General features: G+C 37.6%; 1 protein-coding gene across 2 annotated transcripts in view; it reads left to right on the plus strand.

The window, feature by feature from the left end:
• Positions 1 to 200: 200 nt before the first annotated feature.
• Positions 201 to 17,037, plus strand: part of LOC133641529 (ras association domain-containing protein 8-like) — a 72,432-nt gene continuing 55,595 nt past the window's right edge. Inside the window, exons 1-2 of one of the 2 annotated variants that reach the window (XM_062035323.1) lie at positions 210 to 356; positions 5,355 to 5,472. The gene's annotated coding sequence lies outside the window, so the exon portion shown is untranslated. Of the gene's footprint in view, positions 357 to 5,354; positions 5,473 to 17,037 lie in introns of both variants that reach the window. The other variant, XM_062035325.1, reaches the window with a different exon arrangement.

Raw genomic sequence — 17,037 nt, forward strand, 5'->3', positions numbered from 1 at the left:
GTTGCCTGGAGGTGTTCTTTTAGTGCGGTTTTGAAGGAGGAGGTAAACGTGATGTACTTTAGAAATAAATCAACTTAATCTTTTTTTTTTCTTTTTTCTTTTCTTTTTTTTTAAAACATATTTTCAGACATGTTTTTCAAGTGTAAACGTGCTGTACTTTAATATAACATTATTCGAAAGAAACCACTGCCGTCAGGCCCGTCACCAGTCGGCGTTTAGTTTGAAAATACCGACCGGATGCTCAATGATGACCTTTTCCGGAATGGCTTGACAACAGTTGTCTGTGGACTGCCAAAAGTCGTCTGTTAGTCTTTTAATAATGTTTCACGAAGCTCCGCCGCTGCTGAATGCTTCACGTGAGTTTTGTTGAGTTGTTTGACTTTGTGATTTGTTACGTGAAAAACTGGATGACCGTTCTCACGCCTCGCTTGGTGAGAGTGTGCCAACAAGTGGTGCACCTGCTGACTCAAAGATAAACATCACACAGACGAATTTGTATAACTGTGATACTGAATGATACTTTATCGGTGTTAAATTTACATTTGGCGTTTATTAAAACCAGCGTTTGTTTTAGTCAGTGTTTTAATGGTGGTTGTGCTAATTCACAAGTTGCGAGGTCACCAAAATATGAAAAACGCCACTCAATATGATGCAATATATACTTGTACAACACGAACAACGACAAAAATAAAACAGCACCCAATAGGGAAATGGCAATAAACAAATCCATCCATCCATCCATCCACTTTCTACCGCTTATTCCCTTCGGGGTCGCGGGGGGCGCTGGAGCCTATCTCAGCTACAATCGGGCGGAAGGCGGGGTACACCCTGGACAAGTCGCCACCTCATCGCAGGACCAACACAGATAGACAGACAACATTCACACTCACATTCACACACTAGGGCCAATTTTAGTGTTGCTAATCAACCTATCCCCAGGTGCATGTCTTTGGATGATAATAATAAACAAATAAATACAATTAAATTTAAATAAATAAATAAATACATTTAAAAAAATAAATATATATATATATATATATTTATTCTTCTTTTTTTTTCTTTTCCAGATTTTCAAGCCAAACGACGCTAGTGCGCATGCGCCTGACTTTGTTTTCAGGAACTGCACAGTGTTGCCTAAAATGCATTAATAAATGACGGGTTTTCAATAATGAAAAAATAGATTTTATTAGATAGATAGATAGACAGATAGATAGATAGTACTTTGATTACTTCAGGAGAGTCCCCTCAGGAAAATACAAATTCCAGCAGCAGTGTACAGAATTGAGATCAAATTTAAAAAGTAAATAATGGGGGTATAAATGGAAATAAAATGGAAAATATAACAATAAGAATAACCATAAAAAGCAACAATAACAATACACATATAACAGTAAAAATAAGAATATAACAAGAGAAACTATGCTAACTGTCAGGAATTTTATCTCGGGTTTATCACTATACCGTTTACCGTTACATCCTTAATTTGTATCCAAATATTAGGGTATTTTTTAAAGAACATTTTATTTGTGCCAGCAATTAAATAACCTGTGACTAATCATGATTAATCACAAAATTATACTGTGATTAATCTGATTTAAAAAAAAAAAATGTATCACTTGACAGCCCGAGTAATGATAAATCAGAGCAACTAAAGAACATCCTTCTTTCTGGTTAGGCGATACTTGATCGAGTTGAATTGTGCATGTGTATAATATTCGGAGTAGTGAGTAATAATGGCACCAAAAGGCAACACATAATACAGGTTTGCCCTTAATGTAACTAAACGTGGCACACCACCACGAAAAATCGTAGCCGCCACAGCTTGAAAATAGGGTTTTACATTATATTACTTTAATTTATTGGAGCCTCCAGAAGAAATCACACAAAGACCGACGCTATTTTGAACTTTTATTGCCAATCTTATGACAATTGGCCCATTTCCAACAGGTTTTACTTCCCATGCACACACTTTTGTCTTTGTGCTTCACTCTCAGACACACAACAACACTTCACAACACACTCATTCTTCGCCAATCCGCTTTTTGTCATCGACAGTGTTTTTAGTATTATGGTAGAAGTGATCATCGAATCAAAACCACATGAACATAAAACATTACCACCAGCAGATCTTTCCATTATGAATGGGTATATATAGCCGATTATTCGCGCGCTATTGACTCTTGATGCACTGAAAATTTGGCCGCGAAAAAAAGACGTTGATCACCGAAAACAACGTTGCCAAAACCGGATATTGTGATGAAGTAGACAAGAAGCATGTGATTATCTGGGCGTAGTCAGCATGGCTGCAATGTAGACATATTTTAATGTATCCTTGATATACCCGCAAGCAGCGAGCTACAAAATGTGTAAATATTAAGAGGACAATGGCAGCTTTTAAGGAGAGAAAGTCCAACTGGAGCAACAGCGTGAAGCAAGTGTGACGACGTGCTCGCTGCAGCTCTTTTTTGAACTTTGTAATATTTCAGTGTTATAAATTTACCCACACAAAATGTATTACATAGTGTATTTAGATGGATAGATTTGATCATTTTATTTTGAATACGATCCATACCCACAACATGAGTTTGTTTCAGTTGCATTCGACCTATTAGGCTCATGACAATTACATTTAGGCGCATGACAATTAAATTTAGGCGCATGACAATTAAATTTAATATTTTACTCATATTGAAGACTGCCTAAAGTTGCGTTGCACTCATATATGCATGACTGCTACCAATTGTATTATTCTTAAAAACTACGTTTCTTTTTTTGGGTCGATTATACTTGTTTCTTTGGTTCTTGTATTTGCCTCCATTATGAGTTTGTGTTATTACTTCCCACTTTTATCGTCTGTTCCTGACTTGTTGTCATGGTTTCTTGCCCACTTAACAGAGTATGTCTTTAGCAGACGTTTCATAGGAGGAGGATTTACTGTATCTGTTTTTGGTCAAGTTGAATATGATAGTCAAGTGTTTTGATGCTTCAGTTCAATTTATTCCTTTATCTTTTCCATATCTAGTTTTTGTATCTCGTAGCTCTATGGAGTTTATTGAGGATACTGTGAATAACAGTGAGAATATTTTCTGAAATATTTGCAGAATGAGCTTATCACGTTTTTAGAACAACACTGGTTTGGGTTTCCATTACAAAATGTGTCCGCTTTCTCGTCACATTCATACATAGATTGGACAATTTTCAGTTGTTATATGCCTGCTCGACCTGGAGTGCAATATTGCACTGGCTAGAGGAAATGCATGTGTGTTGAAGTGCACAATTATATTGCAGAGGAAGTGCAGTACATTGTGTTAACAGTCGGATAGGAATTGTAATTTGGTTGACTACACAGAGTACAGGAGATAAGGCTGCTCAAAAAAGGAATACATGCAAGCCGATTTCTGAATGCAGATTATTTTTTTTGAAGGCTTTTCTCAGTGTCCCTCGTCCCTGAGTGCGCCTTGCTGGCCAGGACATTAGAGCCAGCTCAGCCTAGCCAGCGAACGCAAAATTGAGGATTGCAATGTCAATACTAAAAATAATCATGATTCACATTGTTTGCCTTAATGGAGAACTGAACTCTTTTTGGAATTTTGCCCCTCATCCAAAAGGGACAAGCAGTAGAAAATGGATGGATGGATGGATCCACAATCCTTATATGAAACAAGAACCCATGTCTTTCCCTTTTCTGTGTATACTAAATAGTAAAAAACAGCTCGTAAAAGGCAGCTAACAATACGATTTTATCCGACAATAATGCACTTTAAAAACCTCCAACAATGTTTTTTATACAGTACAGGCTGTAAGTGTGTATGTAATGTAGTAAAGGACACATTCACAATAACCTGTAATATTTACAGTATTTTAGTCATTTTAAGCATTACCGTAACTTCTTTCCTGGGTGCATTGATTTCACAGAGCGCAGAGCAACAGTAGCGGTCGTTGCTAATGGTCGCATTTCTTGCTATGTGTTTAAATGTTTCAAATAAGAACATAAAGAAGTGACTCACAATGTCAGCTCTCACTGAGATGCCGACAAATGGGATGTTGCATCTTTCTTGACCTGCTAAATTAAAAATAATCTTCACACATCAGATAAAAAAATGCTTCCTAGCAATGTTGCAATGGTTTTATGCTGGGTTCCATTTGTTTAGAGCCAAGTTCAGAGCCATTTTTAAAAAATACTTTTAAAGTTGACCAACTTCCCGGCTTGGTGCCACAATCTTCTACGATACAGGCGAGGCATGATTTACAATTTACATTAACTTTTCCTAATTCAAAGACAATACAGCAGCAGCAGAAGTAGCTCAAACTTTTTTTATTTTATGGCGTGTGGCAACCAACGTTTTTAGCTCAAGCTATCTCGTAGCCGGCTACTCACTATTGGTCGGAGGAGCAGTGTGAGCAAGGCGATGTTTCACAATGCCAGAAAAGTAGTTCTTCTGTGTTAGCTCTTACAATAACTATGCCTTATATCTTGGTTAGGTCACGGCATGTTAACGTAGCGTTTCTGGATATTTTTTAAAGCGCTTAAGAGGCGGACTAAATGAATCCCATTACCTGCATTGTTAGCTGCCTCTTGCTTGCAATTTTTTTTTACTATCTAGACCGCACAAAAAATATAAACGTAAATTATTTCTCTCTTGGCTCAAGGGAAACGCAGTAAACCCAATGCCTTTTCCACCGCCTCCACCTTTTCCCATCGTTTACAGCATTCTTGTTCTGTCTACCCTGTACAATGTATGTCTGTTCTTGAACGGGTTTATTTTGTTGTACTTCTTAAGTGTAATGACAAAGTGTTATCTAATCATCTATGTGTTTTTGTCTCACACAAAGATTATGAATGATAAGCAAAATTCCAAAAACAGTTCCATGTTAACAGGAGAGCAGTATGTTTGGGAATACATTCAAGACAATATAACATTTTTGGTATACTTGGTGCTTGGACTTTAATATCCAACGCTACTGTAGTTTAAGATGATTTACCACGCATGTACACACACAAACAAACTTTTTATTCTGTATTATGATGGGTGCTGTAATTTAATAATGGAACTAAGTAAGTTTTCAACTGTAATCTTATATTTGTAACTTTCATTTTTTCCCTCCTTGTCTAAAGTCTCCAGTCACAAACGCCTGTCTCCCCCCTTCGTTCTCAACTCTGCAATTTGGGGAGTGGTGTAGGAGCGGTCATGTGACTTTTTGTCTGAAAACAATCGCCTGTGTTTACTATTGGATGATTTCTTTGAAAGAGCGTTGGTTGCCAGGGTGACGCGGAATGGCGGCACCACTTCACTTTATTCTGCAGCCGCCCCCTCCTCTTCTGCATTGCTGTGACCATGTCCGTCTGTCCGTAGGTGGTGGTGGATCAGGTAGCGCACACAGTCAGTAGCAGGCTTGTCTCGCTCTTCTTCTTCCTCTTCCACTTCTCCTTTTTCGTCAGGCAGACACTCTCGAAGACAGTCAGGCTGAAAGGTGAGTGAAAAAATAAAGGGCCACTAATGCTTGGTTTCTTATGTAGTTGGACACATTGTCTCCGTTTGTTGAAAAATTTACTAAACTGAAAACAGCACAGGGTTATATTACAGCTCATCTAAAGTATTGTTTTATTCATGAATGGATACTTGTTATTATATTGTTCCAATAAAGTTTTAATAGGCATCAGGATAACAGAACAACTGAATTTGCTGTGCAACATTTTGCTTTTGGGCCATGTGCTATTAAACGTATGATTTATGGTGATTATTAAGCTGATAACAATTTTTTCCCCAAAGGGGTGCTCGTTTGTTTTTGGGACAAATCCATTTGTTCTGCTATGGCACAGAGTTCTAAAACTTTGCTAGACCTAAATCATGGGTGACCAAATATTTTACCCTTGGGGCTGCATACCGAAAGATCAAAGGAAGCCAAAGGCCACTTTGATATTTCATATATATTTATTTTGTAAAAAAGCTAAAAAAAATAAAGAGTTACTTTTAAAATAGTGGTGTCAAATGATACATTTTTAGAATCAGATTATTCACACATTTGAATTTGGATTAATCATGATTAATTACAGGTTATTACTTGGTTGCATAATTTAAATTAACTTAAAAAAATACCCCAATAATTGGACTCAAATGCAATTTTATTTTCAGAATGTCATACGGAAACATTTTTTTAAAATGTTTTAATTTTTTTTTATTTAATTTTTTTTATGTCCTGTCCAGCTTCTCAGGCAAATCATATAGTTGATGTAGATGCCCATATCGGCTGTTCAGATTTACTTTACAAAAGAGAAGTGTAGGATACTTCTCTTGTTGCCTTATTTGTATTTGACTTTATTAAATATATTTATATTATCATTTGGTGCAGCCGGGCCGGAGCAGGAGGGGATAGAAAGAGAAAAAAAGGAAGACAGAGGGAGGAATTGTGGGGACAAGATGGGGATTAGACAGAGAGACAAAAACAACAACAGCAAACACAACAACAACAACAATAGAGCAACATCAGCAAATACGACATGTACAAATATGATGGTAAAAGTAATAGCAAATAAGCAGTTAGCGAAAATAAAAAATAATACAGAAATGACAATGAGCATTATTACACTAAAAATGGAGCAATACAAATACCAATAGAAATAGCGCTATTGATAATGAACAATACCAATACTTTACCTTTATTATCAACAATACAGTTGTTGAAATGCAACAATACATATACGTAATGATAACTTGAGATACGAAAGAATGCAGAAAAATGGGGGGGAAGAAAGAGAAGCAACCAACATTAACCTTGTAGATTGTTATAGTAAAAATAAGTTAAGCTTTGTCAGAGTGCCATGTGTTGTACCCAGTTTACCCTAGGGCAACAACATTAATATATGTTTGATAAAACGTGATTATGTGCATGAGTGTATGTGTGCATATGTACTTGTATATGTACATTATGTGTATATCTGTGTTTGTACAGTGAATGTATATGTACAGTATGTGTATATGTGTGTTTGTACCGTGAATGTATATGTATAGTATGTGTATGTGTGTGTTTGTACAGTGAATGTATATGTACAGTATGTGTATATGTGTTTGTACAGTGAGTGTATATGTACAGTATGTGTATGTGGAAACATTTTTTTAAACGTTTAACTTGAATTCAGTCAATTATTTGCTCAAACAGTTTTATCTTAAGGCCCATCTGGATGTATTTTAAAGTGATTTTTAAAATGTATTTAGCCTCCACTCATAACTTGGTAACAGTTTTATCTAAGGCCCCATTCGGGTTTATATTGAAGTGAAATGTTTTAAATTTACTCTACTCAGTCATCTTTGCACTAACACACAGTTTTCATTGACCTGGCCTGATCACTGACCCTATAACAACAAAAGAAGCATTTGCGGTCCAAATCAATTTCATGATTAGTATGCGTATTTACATGATTATTTTTTGTTATTTAATCACATGAGCACGGTGGCACAGGATTTAGTGCATTTGCCTCACGATACGAAGGTCCTGAGTTCAATACCGGGCTCGGGACCTTTCTGTGTGGAGTTTGCAGGTTCTCCCCGTGACTGCGTGGGTTCTCTCCGGGTACTCCGGCTTCCTCCCACCTCCAAAAACATGCACCTGGGAATAGGTTGATTGGCAACACTAAATTGGCCCTACTGTGTGAATGTGAGTGTGAATGTTGTCTGTCTATCTGTGTTGGCCCTGCGATGAGGTGGCGACTTGTCCAGGGTGTACGCCGCCTTCCGCCCGAAAGCAGCTGAGATAGGCTTCAGCACCCTCTGCGACCCCGAAAGGGACAAGCGGTAGAAAATGGATGGATGGAGTCACATGAGTTAACTCGATCTTTTTAACAGCCCTATTATAAATATATAATATTATTTTATTTTAAGTCAAAGCTTTGTGTTACTATGAACATTTCATTTTTTTTCTCTTTTTCATTGTGCCTTTTTGCCTAGTTTGTTTCATTGCCCAGTAAAAATTAGCCACAGGCCGCAAATAACCCCCGGGGTCCTGCACCCATAGACCCATTACATATATAAATAACAGGATAAAGTACATAGGAAGCCGTGGTGAGAGAACAACGTCAAGGCTTTTGTTTTGTTTGATTAAAATAGCACCTTGTTTTTTGTTCATGCCACAAGCGCCACATTTGTTGTTTGTGAATCCCGACACTTAGTGTGAATTTCTTTGGCATGGTAACCATTCTGAAGTGGTACCCTCTTTCTCTCCACTTCTTGGGCTCCACCAACCAGGTGCTTGCATTGGTCTTTGGTTGCTTGGCAGCACGAGATGCACACTCCCTGCCCCTCCTGTCAGGTGCACTCTTGAATGTGAGGAGCTTCTGCTCATACAGCCGGAATCTGTTTGTGGACACTTGACCCTCGCTGAAAGACGGCCTGTGTTGCAAGGAAGCACGAGACGCTTACTCTATTAAGAATAGTGTTTTGGTGGGATACATTTGCTGCTTCTTTGTTAATTAGAAAGTAAGGTTGCAATGTATTCGTAACTACAATTTTCGGTAAGGAACATGTGGTGGGCCGAGTTCCCAAAGGGAACAAATTGCGTGAGATGCAGAGGAGTATAACTGCCTTGCGATACAATCATGTATCGACTCAGTAAACTAATACAATGCAGTCCAGCCTTTGGCTCCTATGGGGATATTTGTGATAATGCGAAGGAGAAACCAGCTCTTGAAACTGTCTTCCATAAATAGTGTCTTTTTTGGGAATAATTTGCCCTCTTGGTGAAATATGTACACGGACAAAGACAAGTCGATGAGACTAAAGCATTGTTTTAGAATTGTTCAGTAGAGTTCATGAAATGGGTTATAAACTGAAACTATTTACATTGCACTTTATGCAATAACAAACTTTAATTTACTAAAAAAATATGTAATAATTCAGATCATGCAAACTGTTACTGTTGTATTTGTCTGGATAGTTTGAGAATTGTAATTATTGCAATTATACCTGTTACTAACGACAAGCAACAATGGTGTACCGTTATTCCCCTATCAGTATTTTCATATGTACGTAGTATTTTTAAAATATATAAATATCCCGACATGTGCATGCTACATGCTTTATTGGTGTCTCTGTAAACAAACATCATCAGAGTCAAATTGTTGACCTTCGACCACCTCAAGCAGGTGTAGAGTCTTAAGTGAATACCATGTGCTATTTTGTCACTGAGTAGGGTTATTCTAATAAAAGAGCTGAATCGCAAGTTCAGTACATTTTATCAGTTTATATAGTAAAAAAAAGTTACGGGTATAAAGGACTTTGCACTGTAATGAAACACAAGATGTACTTTGTAATTTACTAGTTCCTGTCCTGATTGTTTGTACTGTCAATGAATATATGCTAGTAGATTCAATTGAAGTTGAAGGTATTTTGAATCCAAAGCAAAAGCAACCATTCTTAATTTAAAAAAGTCAATAAAATACAAATAAGTTTAGAGATGAGAATTAGCCTTCTGATTTACTTGAAATGTAAACACTCTTAAGCTCTAAAGTACAACTCGACTAAGTTTTTACTATTCGGAATTTAACCTAATTTTTGGGTGGAAAAACTCAAAAGTTGCACAAAGATTAAGAAGTCACATGACATTATTGCAATACCTCATACCTCGCATATACCTCAAGTTTTTGGCTCGGTGGCATCTAAATAAATCTTCACAAGTGTGTTTTGTTTTTTCTTCGGCTTTTTTGTTTGTTTTGTAAGTATGCCACCACAGAGGTGTTACCGTGATGGCACAAACAGAAAAATTATAATTAAAGACCATACAACAGGAAAAAAATGCAGCTTTGTAGAGCAGCACACCTGTCTCTGACATTTTGACACTGGACAGATTGATTTATATTATGTATATGCATGCTTTATAAGTCCAGGGAAATTACAGGATGTACTTACACTACCGTTCAAAAGTTTGGGGTCACCCAAACAATTTTGTGGAATAGCCTTCATTTCTAAGAACAAGAATAGACTGTCGAGTTTCAGATGAAAGTTCTCTTTTTCTGGCCATTTTGAGCGTTTAATTGACCCCACAAATGTGATGCTCCAGAAACTCAATCTGCTCAAAGGAAGGTCAGTTTTGTAGCTTCTGTAACGAGCTAACTGTTTTCAGATGTGTGAACATGATTGCACAAGGGTTTTCTAATCATCAATTAGCCTTCTGAGCCAATGAGCAAACACATTGTACCATTAGAACACTAGAGTGATAGTTGCTGGAAATGGGCCTCTATACACCTATGTAGATATTGCACCAAAAACCAGACATTTGCAGCTAGAATAGTAATTTACCACATTAGCAATGTATAGAGTGTATTTCTTTAAAGTTAAGACTAGTTTAAAGTTATCTTCATTGAAAAGTACAGTGCTTTTCCTTCAAAAATAAGGACATTTCAATGTGACCCCAAACTTTTGAACGGTAGTGTATAGTGTTGTTTTATTGCGTTCTGTGAGAATTTAGAAATTTCAATATTTGCATACTTGAATTTAGATTATACAGTATGTTCACTAGTATTTACTACTACAGTATTAGTAAACCTTACAATGATTTAATTGGTACTAATCGATTCGGATGGTAATTAGAAAAAAAAAAAAAAATTATGAATTTTGATACAATTAACATCTAGTTCACCATACCAATCAGTTACTGTACATTATGAACAGCGCCATACGCAGCTTTCAATATTTTGAATGAAACAAACATGTTGGGGAACTTCATTTTCCTAATGCAATAATCCTTAATTTCCCTCAGGGCACACGCCCAGGAAATCAATAAAATGCTATCTAATCTAATCTAATATAATCTAATGAATTAGACAAATAAAACACAAGCCATATGCAATCTAGGTCCTTAGTCAATCATAATACGGAAGTTATACAAAGGGTAATAGTTCATACATTAGCATCTCAACAAAGACATAGGGACGTTTACTGACAAACAATACCAGGTTACTACTGTCAGCTACAATCTGTGCCAAAAACATGTCCGACAGCATAATCACAAGCAACGTCATATATATGTGTACCAAAACACACTGCACAGTTTTTTGTTTTCTACAAGTCGTTGTCAGCACAAGGTATGTCTATGGTGCCTTCACTGACCTTTGCAATATAGAAACACACATGAATAACATTACTAGCCCATTACTTTCAATACCAAGTCTAACATAATACAATACCTGTACAGTGCAGACCCCTGACCAATTACAAGAGCGCAGGCGCGGTCTGTATGGAGTCTAAGGAATCCGAGCATATCGGCCACGAGGAGAGTAATGCAGATTTACTGGACACAGCTTGAGATGTATGCAGTTTATTATAAAAACAAAGTTATTATATACAGAATATAGTGTTTTTAAATTATAGTGTATAGTCATTTTGTATTATATAGAAATTGTATATTTTACAAGTTACGCGTCTTTTAATTAATTGCATACATTAGGTGCAGCTAATTGAAAAAAACTTGTTAGTTGTATCAAAATCATTAAAAAAAACTAAAATAAAAAACTGAAATCATGTATCAAATCGCAATGGCAATTTTTGGCTGGAAGTCACAATTATATTATTTTTCCAACATTATTCAGCATAGGAAAAATGGTCATAAATGGTTAAGAATGCTTTTTGTCCATACCCAGTAAACAGAACATAAATATTTGAAGTAAATAAGCAAGGTCTGTAAGTAGGTATATTACTCACTCATGTAATTGCATTGGTTATAACTTAGTATTTAAACTTATTAGTGATCAGCCCTCAAAATCCTGATTTGTGTGAAGCTTTAAGTACTAAAGTATTGCTAGTGTTAAAAATATACAGTATACATACACGATTTATAATATAACATACTGTATAAATCACTTTATTTTCATAAAGTCAACAAACATGACCACTAAAATGTGTCATTGAGCAAAGTCTGTTTTCCTGTCACTGCTGCAATCAAGACCAAACTGGCACCAATGTCTTGTTTGTAGTAGCATCTGATCAGCTGCCATGATGTCACCACTGCTGACCAGACAACCCTAACATACTTTATCTGCTGATGTATGATATTCATGCATGGCATATGACAGAGGGATGCACACACCCACGCACATATGGCCCTCGTACAAAGAGCTGATTAGTAATCTAGAACATCTGCCAAAACAGTCACACATCATTAATTCAGTCTCACGCACAAGCCCACTCCAGCACACACACTCCAACCCTGATGAAGATGGCAATGGACTCTTTAAATTCAACAGGTCTTTAAGCTTGCAATTGTTGTGAATCTGTTTTGTATAAATTGTCTGCTTTAGAATGGAGCGTATGTTGTTGGCATGGTATGATTAGAGCAGTGGTTCTTAACCTTCTTGGAGGTCCCGAACCCCACCAGTTTCATACGTGCATTCACCGAACCCTTCTTTTGTGAAAAAAAAAATGTTTTTTTTCAAATTCAAGACAAAGTTATATGTTTTCTTTTCCTGGTGCACAAAATGAACCGTGCATGAACATCACCTTGTTCAAAGAACAAAACCAACAGTGCATGAACTCACAACAAATTACACACCTGCAAATCAGTGTGACTTCTGCTGTTGCTGTATCCATGATACGCCGATATGGAGAAGTTTTTATTTACACGATGAGTCGGGTGTGGCTTGACCTCCGTGGCGGAGGCTCCACCGAACCCCTAAGGCCGATTTACCGAACCCCTAGGGTTCGATCGAACCCAGGTTGAGAACCATTGGATTAGAGAGATCCAACTGCATTATGCACTTTTGTCATCATGTCTGTGTGTGTGCATTTGGGCATACACAGCTTTTTCTGTTTGTCTGTGTAAGTGTACATTGTGCGAGGGTGCAAGCTACAAAGGACTTTCTCACTGTAACACAGCTACATCTTTGATCCGGTAAAGCCACACAGGGAAAGGGACGACGATGCTGGTGCGGCGAAAGCTTTTAACTGCTGTTATTTCTGCAGGTGTTTGGTTAGTCCTTTTCTTGCAGACACTCTGTGGCAATCGTATTGTAAACAATGTACGGCGTAAATGGACAGAAGACAGATATGCTGAAGGACCACAAAAGAAAAACTGATGCAAGAACGCAATGTCAAACAAGAGCACTAATGCATGAGGGCGGTAGAAGTAAAGGGAGACAGACAGTCAGTGAGGGACGTCCGGGGGCCTCTGCCTTGCTCTGTGCTGGGCTTATGCAGCTTTTGTCCACCTCTGACCCCTGACCTGTTACCACCTGACCGCTCACAGGCCTCTAACCCACATTTCCTGTTGATCGAGTGTCTCCACTGACTGTTTTTTTTGTTTCGGTCATGGTTAAATTTGCAGTTCTACCCCCAACACAGGCAAGTACTTTAGATGTTTTGGTACCAGTGATCGTAGTGCTATTTGTATGCATTCTCCAAATAATGTGGCATACTTTTATTGTGAATATGTTGACATTTTTGCAAGCCCTTTGGAATAGACACATATCTATGGTTTGATTTGTTTGGATCCAACTAAACCCTATGGGCCGGTTTGGCGTTCAGGGTATAAGTAAAACCAGAGCATGTCTTTTTTACAGGGGCCCGGGTGGTGTATGACATCATCGTATAGTTTGCATAATTGGCTATGACGCAGTTATATAAAAAAAAATGAAAATCTAAAGTAATTTTCCACATTTTTATGACAAATCAGTGTTTTAGTGAAAGCAAAAAAAACAACTTTTGAAGGTGTCATAATATGCAAAATCCACTTTTCTTGCCTGTTACTACCCGTTTTTGTGTTTTTGCCTTCCCAATAAGTAGAGCAATTTTGAATTGATGCATTGTGGATATATTTATAAAACAACCATTTTTCCTTGTTTTAAACAAGCAGTTTGACGCCTTGTATGAATCTGCCATGGTTATTTCCGTTGTAGTTCCCATAAACTAACATATTCTGTTATTTGTTGTATTAACCAGCAACGTTCACTACACCGACCTCCAGCCTCATCTAAAGAAGTAAGAAGTGCTGCTTAATTGTTGTGTTTCATGACAATGTAATTCATCCTTACTATGCGCCGTGATGCATGTACAGCCTTTACTCTGAAGGGAAACCTGCAACTGGACGGGTTTAACTTAAGTCTTGATTTAGACCTGAATTAGCTCTATTCTCCCTTCAAGAAAGGAGATTATTAAACTCAATACTCGGACAATTCTGAGCCTATTTTAATCCATGTCTGAGAAAGCCATTTCAGTAAATTTTGGTTTAAAATGTGATTTAATCCAGAGCTACGAGAAACCGGATTTATGTGGTTATGTCTATGTATTATTTAAAAACCTATTTGCTACTACTTTGTCTAATTTGTATCTCTAGTTTTTATTATTTTGTTTGATGAATTATAATAACCTAACTTTGCTGAGTGTGTGTGCTCAGACTGTCTTAAATGTTTTTGCACTGAAAACTTTGCATATTGCCAAAAATAGGCTTAGCTATGACGGAAAGAAGATGTAGAAACAATGGATGACAGTAGCTTGTGAGCTTCATAAAACATTGCTTTGACGAAATATCTTTCCATATTGGTACAAATCCAGGTCAAACTTTAAATGCAGCTACGCAAAATGTACACCTGTTTTTAGTGGTCGTAAAGCCAGTCTCGACTGGTTCTTTGTAAAAACGAAGAGAAAGACAAATTGGCCGTGACGATAATATGGCCCAAGTATTCTCTTTTTTTTCTCTCTCTGTTTACATGAGCACATTTTAACTGACATCACCAAAAACAATGTTGCTTTGACTGTTAGCGTACATGACACATTGCACAAATACAAACATTTAAAAACGGGTGGTCTGTGAACATGTATGGAATGCCCTTGCAATGTTCAGTTTGGGCATGTACAAATATGTCACAGTAAAAGCAGTAGTATCAGTATACAATGCTGCTGTACAACACTTGCAATGCTTCCCAGAGAAAATGTAGATTTACTGCATCGTATATATGGCCGTGTCACTCGTATTTGAATCTTAACTCACTTATCAAATACATGCTGTCAAAGCCTGCTCAACAGATGGTTTTGTCCAGGAGGTAGGAGCAGCTGGTTTGCATGTGTGGCTCATCACCATCTACTGGTCTGGCATGTACATGTATATTATTACATGCATGGAAAAAATGTCGAGAGAAAAAATATATTTTTGTGTAGCCATACACTATTACTGTTGTAGCCTTGCCTTGTTTTTTTCCATGATATCTTTATGCCCTCTGATTTACCTCAAAATTGTTTTATTCAAGAGATGATATTATGCAATAGATTTTCTTCCAAGACCTGAATTGTCTTCTGGGATGTTTTTGTTCTCAATATGAAATGCAGTTTATTTACATTTCAGCAGTGTAATTACCCTGCTGAACGTCATAATGATACACAAGGCATAGCTAGCTACACAACAAATGCAATAGCCATTGCTTAACCACAATGACAAAGTCCAAACTACAGGAGGGATACTCAACTAAATTGCTTTAAAAGCCAGGTTTCCAGAAAGCTAAAGACCTAGGGACCGGACTTCTCCCTTCACTATTAGTCATATTTTGGAAATTCCAAAGAACCAGCATCTTCTACAGTAGACATTTGGTTTTGGTCTATTCACTTTGTCAACATTGCAGGATCACTCTGCTGTTTTCACGGACCTTCTGCAAAAATCTAGTCAAAGTTAATGCCTAGGACAGCACTCTAGTGTTTTTAAAAATCTGCTGCAAAAATGTGAGTCCCTCAAAAGTTTTTTGAACAGTACTCGCGAGCCACCAGTTGAATAGCACAAATGATAAAAAAGAGAGGACCTAAATGGAATCTTGAGGAACACTACTGGTATAACTAAAGAAGTTGAAAAAAATGACTCATGACAGAATCTTGGATAAGCAAGCAACATAAACTTCTTAGTTACATAAATCACATTACGAAAAACATGAATAACTGCTAAAAAGGAGAGGACTAAGGGGATGCTTTAAGGAATGCCTCAGTTATGTAAATCACAAGTTTGGACCCCAGTGTTCATTCTAAGTTTGCTAGCTAGGTTAACACGTCAACGTAAGGATCTGTCAATGTGTTAAAAATGGTCCAAGTTCTTCATTACAACAGGAGCACACTTGTGTTTTTGGTCATTTGCTGCAAAAATGTTTGTCGCAACTCTTGTCAACAAGCTGTCCCACCACTCTGGTTGCTTTGGTGTAGAACACATTAAAGCCTTCTACAGAAAGCTAGGAGTATCCAACGATGATTTCAAATTAGAAATGGTCACAGCTGATGAGGTGTTTAAAAAATTGAGCGCGCTCCACCCTAACAAGGCCACCGTCCTTAATAATATTCCCTCCAGATTCCTTAGGGACTCTGCCTCCATCATTGCCCCGATCATCACGCACATAATAAACCTATCAATTACACAAGGCCAAGTACCAAAATATTTTAAGATAGCAATAGTAACTCCCCTCTTTAAAAAAGGAAGCAAATTGGAACCTGGCAACTACCGACCTGTTTCTATTCTCAGTTCCGTTTCGAAAGTAATGGAGAAAATAGTTTATGAACAGGTCGATAGTTACCTTGCCACTAATAAACTCATGTACAAATTCCAATCCGGCTTCAGAACTAACCACTCCACTGACACATGCCTTCTCTATCTGACCGACCACATCAAACATGAGGTGGACGCGGGCAAATACTGCGGCATGGTCATGCTGGACCTTCAGAAGGCCTTTGACACCGTTAACCACGCTATACTGTTGGATAAGCTCAGAGCAATCGGATTTAACAAAACCTCATGGAGCTGGATGCAATCTTACTTGGAGGGGAGGGAGCAGGTGGTAGAGGTGAACGGCACCGTGTCCCCCCCCCTCTCGGTGAGCTGTGGAGTCCCCCAAGGCAGTATATTGGGACCTTTACTGTTCCTAATATACATAAACGACATGTCATCGGCATGCGACTGTGAATTGTTTTTGTTTGCGGATGACTCTGCCTTCCTGGTATCCGGCAAGGACAAGTCACAGGTGGAGAAAATCCTCAGTGCTGAGCTCTGTAGAACTTGCACCTGGCTCGCTGACAACAAGCTATCCAT

This window comes from Entelurus aequoreus, linkage group LG24 (assembly GCF_033978785.1).
Source record: "Entelurus aequoreus isolate RoL-2023_Sb linkage group LG24, RoL_Eaeq_v1.1, whole genome shotgun sequence".
Taxonomy (NCBI): Eukaryota; Metazoa; Chordata; class Actinopteri; order Syngnathiformes; family Syngnathidae; genus Entelurus; species Entelurus aequoreus.